Here is a 9380-nt window from a genome sequence, read left to right as displayed (position 1 = left end):
ACAAGGCCCTGGGTTCGGTCCCCAGCTCCGAAAACAAAAAACAAAAACAAAAAACAAACCCAAAAAGAAACATCATGCATAGACCCTATAGAAACATCATGCATAGACCCTATAGAAACATCATACATAGACCCTATAGAAACATCATGCATAGACCCTATAATCGGAAGGCCTCCTAAGATATAAACATCCCCCAACAGCCTGCTAACTGACCACCAGTGTGTTCTAAAGAACTGACAGGCAAAGAACCCCAGCCAGATGGTCCCAGAGTCCTCAGCTTGGCTTATTTCTGTAGCGGATGGGTTGCCGTCCATTTATCTTCCTGTTCAGCCATGTGTTGGTCCAGCCCTTTGCCTCTATGACCTCCATGGCCCTGCGCTTCACTTCTGCAGCTGGACTCAACCCTAAGGCTCAGTGTGACTCTGCAAAAGCACCTCTGGAGACCTCCGGGCGGGATCCATTATCTAATTCCTCCCCAGATTCCCTTCACATTCCTGTAGACTTCCTGCTGCCTCCATGGAGGCCCTTGAATTCTCCTGCAGCCTTTTAACCCTTTGTAGCCATTTAATAATTCCTATATAAATGTACATACAGATGCACTTACTGTATAGTGTGTAAGACGTGACCAGGTAAGATTGGTATGCATAGGTAAGGTTGGGGTAAAGGAACTCGGGTTTGTCCTTAATGGCTATCAAGGGAAAGTGGAAGCACTTGACAAATTACAGCCAAGAAAGCCAATGCAGCATGTCTGTCTGTTGCTAGCCACTGAATTCTGACATCATGGAAGGATACAAGGTGTCGATAGTTCTGATCTTGGACACTCATGACACTGAGTAAGCAGACGTGAGTGACGAATGCTAGGAACTCTGGAATGTGATCTGCAGGGGCCTGAAGCAAGAATGAGACAAGGTCCAGGCCAGCCTGAGCTACAAGGTAAGACCCCGCCTTAAAAGCAAAACAAAATTAAAAAAACAAAAAACTGGAAATAATTGGTCTCACGGTTCAGAGGAGAGGCCTGCCTTCTTTACTTCCCAGCGTGTCTACCAGAGAGGAACAAAGGCTGTGACCACATCTATTCCACCAAATGGAGACAACACACAAGCAAAACAAAGTAATTGGTGCCATGAAAATTGGTGGTGTTCTATCAGTCATGGTGTCATGTCTTTAATGCCAGCACTGGTGAGGCAGAGACAGGGGCATCTCTGAGGTCTAGGACAACCAGGGCTACACAGAGAAACCCTGTCTCAAAAACAATAAACAAACAAACAATTGGTGGTATTTTAAGGTCACTTAATCTTTGTACTCACTTCATTAATAATTCCTGGACACAAACTTGTTCATCTACAAATCTGTCCTTGGAAACTCCTTCGAACAGAAACGTCCTGGGCTGCCCTTCTGGAACATGAAAGATCGGCCAAGCAAATGCTTCTTCCGAGGGCTTTGGGGCTTGAACAAACTGAGGGTCAGGCATGTTCTGTGGTCCCGGTGAGCTAAAAAAGAGTTTGCACCTCAGACATCAAAGCGAACTTCTGGTCTACACTGAGTTCAATTCCCGCATCAGTTTCTCCTCTCAGCACACACTTGATGAACATGCAGTATATACAAGGCATTTCCTCATAGTCATCTCTTGAACGGATGAGGACAAATTCAAAAACTGACAAGAACCCAGACAGTCATGGTGGCACACACCTTTGGTCCTAGCACTTGGGAGGCAAAGATGGACTTCTGTGAATTCCAGTTTGGCTTCATGATATATTAAGACCCTGTTGCATAAGCAAACTTTCAAGAAATTTGCTGAAGGTCACACCCAGATCAGGAGGGCTAGCATTGAATTATGTCCTGACTCCAATCTACTGATTTCCTTTATTAATGCAAAAGTGATGTCAGGGCTTTCCTGTAGGACTGGAGCTATCTAGCTCAGTGTCAGAGGTTTGATCCCAGCACCACAGGGCCTGGGCAGGGGACAGGGGAGCCTCAGTGGAAACTGAAGGGACCTCCTGAGCATTAGGAAGTGTGTGTGTGTGGGGGGGGGTGCTGCCCCATACCCAGTTTGGGGGGGGGCAACTTTTTTCTTTGTTGGGATTGATTTGTTTGCTCACTTGCTTACTTGATTTCTTGAGACAAGATCTTGCTGGGTGACCTGGAACTCACAATGTAGCCCAGGTTGGCCAAAAACTCATTGCAATCTTCGGGCCTCAGTCTCAGGAATGCTGGGATTATAGGCATGTGTCATCATCATGCCTCACTTGGGTGACTTTTTAAAGATTATTCTAAAAATAATCTTTTTACGGATTTGTTGTCTTAGGGTTTGCATTGCTATGAAGAGATACCATGACCAAGGCAACTCTTTTAACCAAGGCAAACATTTAACTGGGGCTGGCTTACAGTTTCGGAAGTTCAGTCCATTATCATCAAAGCAGGAAGCCTGGCAGCTTCCAGGCAGGCACGGCAAGGGGAGGAGCTGAGAGTTCTCCATCTTGACCGGAAGGTAGCCAGGAGACTACTGTCTTCCAGACAGCTAAGAGGATAATCTCAAAGCCCACCTCCAAAGTAACATGCTTTCTCCAACAAAGACACACCTACTCCAGCAAGGCCACCCCCCCTAATAGTGCCACTCCCGGGGCCAAGCATATTCAAACTACCACATTTGTCTATGTGATCGTTTTGTGTGCATGTATGTACATGTATGTATATTACATACATGCCTAGAACCCAAGGAGGTCTGAAGAAAACATCAGATCCCCTGGAACTGGAGTTACAGATGATTGTGAGCCACCATGTGGTTCTAGGAGCTAAATCCTGGTCTTCTACCAAAACAAGAAGTGCTCTTAACCACTGAGCCATGTCTCTGGCCCCTTAAAAGATTACATTTAAGCAAGATATAACCCCAGAACTTCAAAGTGAAAGGTGGAAGAACCTCAGAAAACAAAACATAAAAAATACCCTGAGGCCTTACCAGTCAAATACTACTGGCAATTGCTGCTGTGGTTGGTTCTCCACCAGAACTGTATGGTAATGCTCTTTTGTGGAAGACATCAGAAGCTCTAGTCGCCTACCAAAACCAAGCTGGAATCAAATGGAAGCTCTCTTCCTGCTATCTCACCCTCATAGTACAAGAAGGAGCTATGCAGGCTGAAGGAAATAATTGCCAACAACAGCCCTACTCTGTTGTTGGTCTCTAGATGGACCATACTGAAGAGCCAGGCAAGATAATGGCTGGTAGATTCGAGGTGAGTTGTTTATGGAGTGTTGTGGCTTGGATGAGAAATACCCCCCCCCCCAGACTCATATTTGAACACTAGCTTGGTTTCCAGTTGGTGGTGCTATTTGGGAAAGTTCTGGGAGCCTTGCTAGGGGAAGTGCACCGAGAAGGACAGGCTTTGAGGGCTTATAATGCCCCAGTTCCTGTTTTATCCCCACCCCCACCCCATCCTTCTCTTTGTCCTTCCTCCTCCTACCACTCTGCTTCCCATATGTGGTCAAAATGTGGTCAATCAGTTTCCTGCTCCTTCCGGTTTCCACGCCTCCATGTTCGCAAAGGACTCATCCCTGTGGAATCATAAGCTAAAATAAGGTCTTTCTTCCTTAAGTTTCCTCTGGTCCTGGCATTTTATCGAGGCCACAGAAAAGGAACTGATACAGGGGAGCAGCCAGCTGATTCCTGATTGAATCTAAAACCCGCTCAGCTCAGCTCTGTGGTCGAGGATTCGTGTCTGCTGCTGTTATCTAGTCAAAAGCCCATAGGGAAAAGTCCTAGGTCCAGGGGGACCAGCCACAGCTATCACCTCGCTAAAAGGACATGACGCTACCATCAAAGCGTCTTCTAAATAGTTATACTTAAGCCTACGGGTTAGTACTGCAGTCAGTTTGACAGAGAGACTTCTTACTGGGCAGTGGCACTGCCCTCTCTTTTCTTATATCTCTTTCCTTCATTCTCTCCCTCTCTCCTCCCTTTCCATTTCCCTTCCTGACAAGCCTTTTCAGGGCTTTACTCTGTTGCCCAAATACCTGAGATTGCGGGTACATACTAGTGCGCTCTGTTCTCTTGGAAACACTAGCTTTAAAATCATCTAGGTGTTTCTTCTTTCTGCTCCCCTCATTAGAATGTGCACCCCTCAGACACAGTCAGTGTCCCCCAAACACAGGAGTCTATGTGCTGAGTCCTCTATCCTCGGAGTCTTATGTAGGCTCTCAGGAAATAGCTGCTAAATTAATGAGTGAGCGGAGTTCCCATTCCAGGTCTCGAAAGGTTCTTTTGGGGCACACATTAGTTCTCTTCCAGGTTCACCCACTCATTTCCCACAGACAAATGTCTGAATGATGTGGTCTACTGTAACTTCTGCTAACTGCCCTGTCCTTCTGACCACAGAGGGACCACGGGACCTTATCATCTCTCTTGCAGACACTGGATATGCTATGTCAGTGTGTTCTCAGAGACCATCCTGTTTGGTAACACTTCAAAAGTGGACATGAAGTTATTTGGTAGGAAGTGAGGTCAGTTTGGCAACTGATGGTGAAACCCTGAACGGCGTGGGGGGTTAACACTAGTTGAAGTTAATGTAAGATGTGCCGTAAGGCTGGGAAGTCAATCACAAGGGAGTGAGTTGTGCAGGGCTATTTGTGCTTGGACGTTCCCGGTAATGTGTGTTGGCTCGTTGTGTGCCCTGGGCTGGTGAGCACAAGGTGGAGGGTCGCTGAGTCTCCCAATGTGGGGTACAGCCTTCTGGAGGCACCTGCGGTAGAGGGACTTTGACCAAAACCAGTAAGCACCATTGATTGGGCCTTGTGTTAATCTTCTATTTCTCCCAATCCTCCACTCACTCTGTGAACCAGGCAATAACCCCCCTCTCACAGACAATGAAATAGAAATTTAAATGACTACATACCTTACCCACCATGGCTGCGCAGTTGTTGTAAGTCAGGTAAGCAGGTAATCCAGCTTTACTTCCTACCCCACGGTGGGCCTTTTTCCTCTTCCTATGCTAACAAAGGAAAATAATGCAGACCTGGGGCTTTAATGGGTTGTTTCATAAGCCAACTTGGCTTGCATCCATCTGCTTCTATATGTAATACTTAGTTAATTCTGAAATTCAATGTTTGAAAGTATTGTTATTATTATTATTATTATTATTATTATTATTATTATTATTATTATTATTATTATTGGTTGTTGTTGTCATCATCATTTGTGTATTGGGGTCCAGATTACCGCCAAACTCACTACCTAGCGTAGGCTGTCCTTGATCTCCTCCTGGTCATCCTCCTGCCTCAGCCTCCTAAGCAGTAGGATTATAAGAATGTGCCACCATACATGTCTTGGAATTAGAAGAGTCAGTGCTGATCTACAGAAAATAAAGGTGGTTATGGGAGATGACCATTGTGCTCACATGCCCATGTGCCAAAAGCTGATAGACACAGGGTGGCTGAGATGGCTCCATGGAAAAGTTTGGCCACCAAGGTTAACCACTTGATTTTGGGTTCAGTCCCCAGCACCCAGGTGGGACAGCTTACAACCACCTGTATAACTCCAGGTCCTCTGCAGATGATCACGGTGGGGGAGCGGGTACCTCTCTTGCATGTAGTGTACAGACAGACAAACACACACACAACACATACATAGAAAATAAGTTTTAAAAGGAAGAAAAAGAGAAGGAAGGAAGGAAAAGAGAGGGGGAGGGGAAGAAAATACTCTGTGACTAGGGGCAGGGGAGAGGATCCCTTTGGCTTGGGTGGTCCAGGGAGTATGCAGAAGGGTGAAAGAATGGGTGTGGTTGAGCATCGAGCTCACACCTGCAGTCTCAACACTCACGTAGGGATAAGAGGCTAAAGAGTTCAAGGCCAGCCTCAGTTACACATTGAGTTTAAGCCTGGAACACACGAGGTAAGAATAACATTTTAGAAAGTAAAATTGCCAGCAGTGGTGACACAAGCCTTTAATCCTAGCACTTGAGAGGTAGTGGCAGTCAGATCTTAGAGAAGCCCTGTCTCCAAAAACAGAATGAATGAATGAATGAATGAATGAATGAATAAATAGTGATGGACAGGCAGGGATTTCCGGCTCTAGAGATCCACTGGACGAGTACTCCAAATGCCATGTGGAAGCCAGAACCACTCTTCCAGGTGGCCCCTCTGGTCAGTCGGATGACTCAGACCACATCTGTCCCCTGGCCCACACCTGCAGCTGTGTCTTCAGCATCAGGCCCACCAGCTGCAACTGGCTTTCCTAGTGCTGCTGCTTCTGGGTAGCCAGGCCTCACGGCTCACCCATGTGGCTGTGGACTCTGTGGTGGGGCACACACAGGGTCATACCGTCACCATGGGGTGCAGTGGATGTGGCAATGCTGGGCCACCAAAGCTTGGTTGATGTCACTTGTCTGGAGCCTCAGGATAGCCAGCTGGTAGAGCAGAAATCCGGCAGTACTTTGTTTGTTTGTTTGTTTGTTTGTTTGTTTTTTTCACAGTTTCTGGAGTGTGCCCAGAATCAGGCTGATGTCATGATCTGTGAAGCTTTCAAGGCGGGAGTGCAGAGTTAGAAATGCAGAATTAGTCTAATCAAGAGGTTCAAACTGGAGAGATGGAAAGTCTGCTCTGATGGCCAACTCCTTTGGGGTCAAATGACCCTTCCACAGGGGTTGCCTAAAATCATTGGAAAAAGACAAACAGATATTTACTTTATGACTCATAACACTAGCTGCCAGGCTATGGTAGTGCACACCTTTAATCCCAGCATTCCGGAGGCGGGAGCGGGGGCGGGGGCGGGGGCAGGGGCAGGGGCAGGGGCAGGGGCAGGGGCAGGGACAGGGACAGGGGCAGGTAGGTCTTTGAGAGTTCAAGGCCAGCCTGGTCTACAGAGGGAGTTCCAGGCCAGCCAAGACTACACAGAGAATCCCTTTCTAGGAAAAACAAATAAACAACAACGAAAGCAGCACCAAAATTACAGTTATGAAATAGCAACAAAAAATAACTTTATGGTTGGGGATCACCACAACATGAGGAACTGCATTAAAGGGTTGCAGCGTTGGAAAGGCTGAGAACTGTTGTTCAGGCATACAAAGAGAAAGCAATACCAAAAGTGTGACTCTGTTGCAAACTTCTTGTTGACCGTAGCACCCTTTTCCAGAACAGCCGTGGGAAAGTTCTCAGTGTATACAAGTTCGGAGATGTGTAGAGTTCAAGGCTGGGCAAGTGTTTGGCCATCTTAAATCAGCTGTGAATGATGTATTTATTTATGAATGGATTAAAATAAAGTGATTTTTATCCCAACTGTAATTGCTCGGAATGTAAAACAGCTTGGTATACATGAGTCTAAAAAGAAGCAGGTCCCGTCACCTGATATGAAGTGACACAGAGATATGCAGGGCCAAGGCGTAGATTCCCCAGCGAGGCATTGCCCAGATAAGAAGTGTGGAAGGCGGGCTGGGGATTTAGCTCAGTGGTAGAGCGCTTACCTAGGAAGCGCAAGGCCCTGGGTTCGGTCCCCAGCTCCGAAAAAAAGAACCAAAAAAAAAAAAAAAAAAAAAGAAGTGTGGAAGGCAATAGGGAAGGGCTTCTACATTATTCCCCCATAATTCCCCCTGCTGATCTCCCCAGCATGACCTGAGGCAGACAAATCCCCTCATTCTCAATATCAGCTTGGACTGTAAAAAGCTTCATCTGCTTCCCCCAGGGTTGAGAATGGAGCAGTGCCAATGATGGAGCAGTGGGCACCACTGGTGGACGGAGTGCGGTACGGTGTGTAGTACGCCGCGTAGTACGGCGTGCCTGTAATCCAGTAACTGAAGACTCGGGAAAGCACGGCATCATGGGAATTCCGCCAAGTCTACACTGACAGAGTCTGTCTCGAGCTCCCTTCCAGAAGGAGAAACAAGCATCTATTGGCTAAGAAGACTGAACATTATATAGTTCACAATACACTGAACTATACATTTAACATAACTACATAATTTTGTTTTGTGTTGTTTGAGATAGTGTCTCGTTATATTGCGCTGGCTGGCTTCCCGCGTGCTCACATCACAGGTGTGCGCCATCTTGCCTGGCCATATTCAGATTAAAGCATCTCCTGTTTGTTTGCTTGATTTTTTTTTTGTTTTGTTTTGTTTTGTTTTTGTTGATTCGGGCTCTCAGGCTGTCCAGGCTGGCCTTGGTCTCCGTGTATAGCAGAGAATGCCTTTGACCCGAGCATCTCATATCTACCTCCTGAGTGCGGGGGTTACAGGCATAAGCTACTACCTCCACTGTTGTCTGTCTTTCTAAGGCAGGCCTCTTTACGCCAGGCTAGCCTCTAATCTGTTCCGTACCCGAGGCTGTCTTGAACTCCTGACTCTCCTGTCTCCCCTTTCCTGAGTACTGGATCACAGGCTTGCACCACCCTGCCTGGTGATTCATTTCACAATTAAAATTATTTAATTTAATGGCTGTAATTAGGCTGTAGGCTGAAGCGCTGGATTTCTAAGTATGAGACGAGGGGCTCTCTCTCCAGCACCAACACCAAAAACAAACAAACAAGACAAAGAAACTAGCCATGATTACTTCTTCTCCCTGTAAACTGTGTGTTTATAGAATCAATACTGAAAGCAGGATGATGAGTCACAGATTCACCTCACCAGCTCCACACAGATCATTTCTTCTAATTAGAAAAGAAACTATGATATCCTTCCTGTTGTAGAAAATATTTAATACCCTCTATGCTATTATGTCTATTTCCCTGCCAATAACCTTGAGATATGACTTGCTATGTTCTGCCTGGGCCTTTCTTACTCAGACTAGCTGGCCCTCATGGCCTTTTCTTACAATCTCTTACCCCGTGGCATATTCTCCCCACTCTATCTTCTCTCTCTTCTCCCTCATGGTCCTACCTCTAACCCCAAGTCCAGAAACTGAAACTCTGCCCACCTCTCTTTTGCCCAACTATAGGCTATAGACATCTTTATTCAATCATTAGTTCTCAATTAAGCAGCAAGGTTGCATAGCATCACTTGGTGAGCATATGATTCCTCATCCCCAGGAGCAACCAGACCGTGGGAGCCAGTGTTTAGCATCACAAAACATAGCAACAACGGACCAAACCCCAACAACCTCCCTTTCAACTCATCCCATCCGCAGTTTTTATTTTTCTTCTTTTTCTTCTGAATGGCAACAACACATAGTCACACACACTGATTATTTTTAATTACAGTAGATTTACCACTGGCGATATGGCGGTACGTGGCTGAATAGCTGGTAGAAGAAATCCCACCGCAGCAGGGAAGTTCAGACATGATGGATTTCCAAACAATCTTTGAAATGCCGCACTCTGTAGTTCTGTGTTCTGGTGTCTACTTCTTGTCTTTGTTTTCCCCTCAACTATACAAATAGATTACAAATCCCTTAAGGACAGAATA

At 46.2% G+C, this 9380-nt stretch overlaps 1 long non-coding RNA gene across 1 annotated transcript; it reads right to left on the bottom strand.

Moving 5' to 3' along the window:
• Positions 1–5919: 5919 nt before the first annotated feature.
• Positions 5920–8747, bottom strand: LOC134479984 (uncharacterized). Its single transcript, XR_010054058.1, has 2 exons — positions 7068–8747; positions 5920–6636 (listed from the first exon to the last, which is right to left on the bottom strand). It is a non-coding gene; the product is annotated as an uncharacterized LOC134479984 (long non-coding RNA).
• Between the last annotated feature and the right edge of the window lie 633 nt (positions 8748–9380).

The sequence above is a fragment of the Rattus norvegicus genome, chromosome 8 (assembly GCF_036323735.1).
Source record: "Rattus norvegicus strain BN/NHsdMcwi chromosome 8, GRCr8, whole genome shotgun sequence".
NCBI lineage: Eukaryota > Metazoa > Chordata > Mammalia > Rodentia > Muridae > Rattus > Rattus norvegicus.
This window is presented reverse-complemented; position numbering and strand designations above follow the sequence as displayed.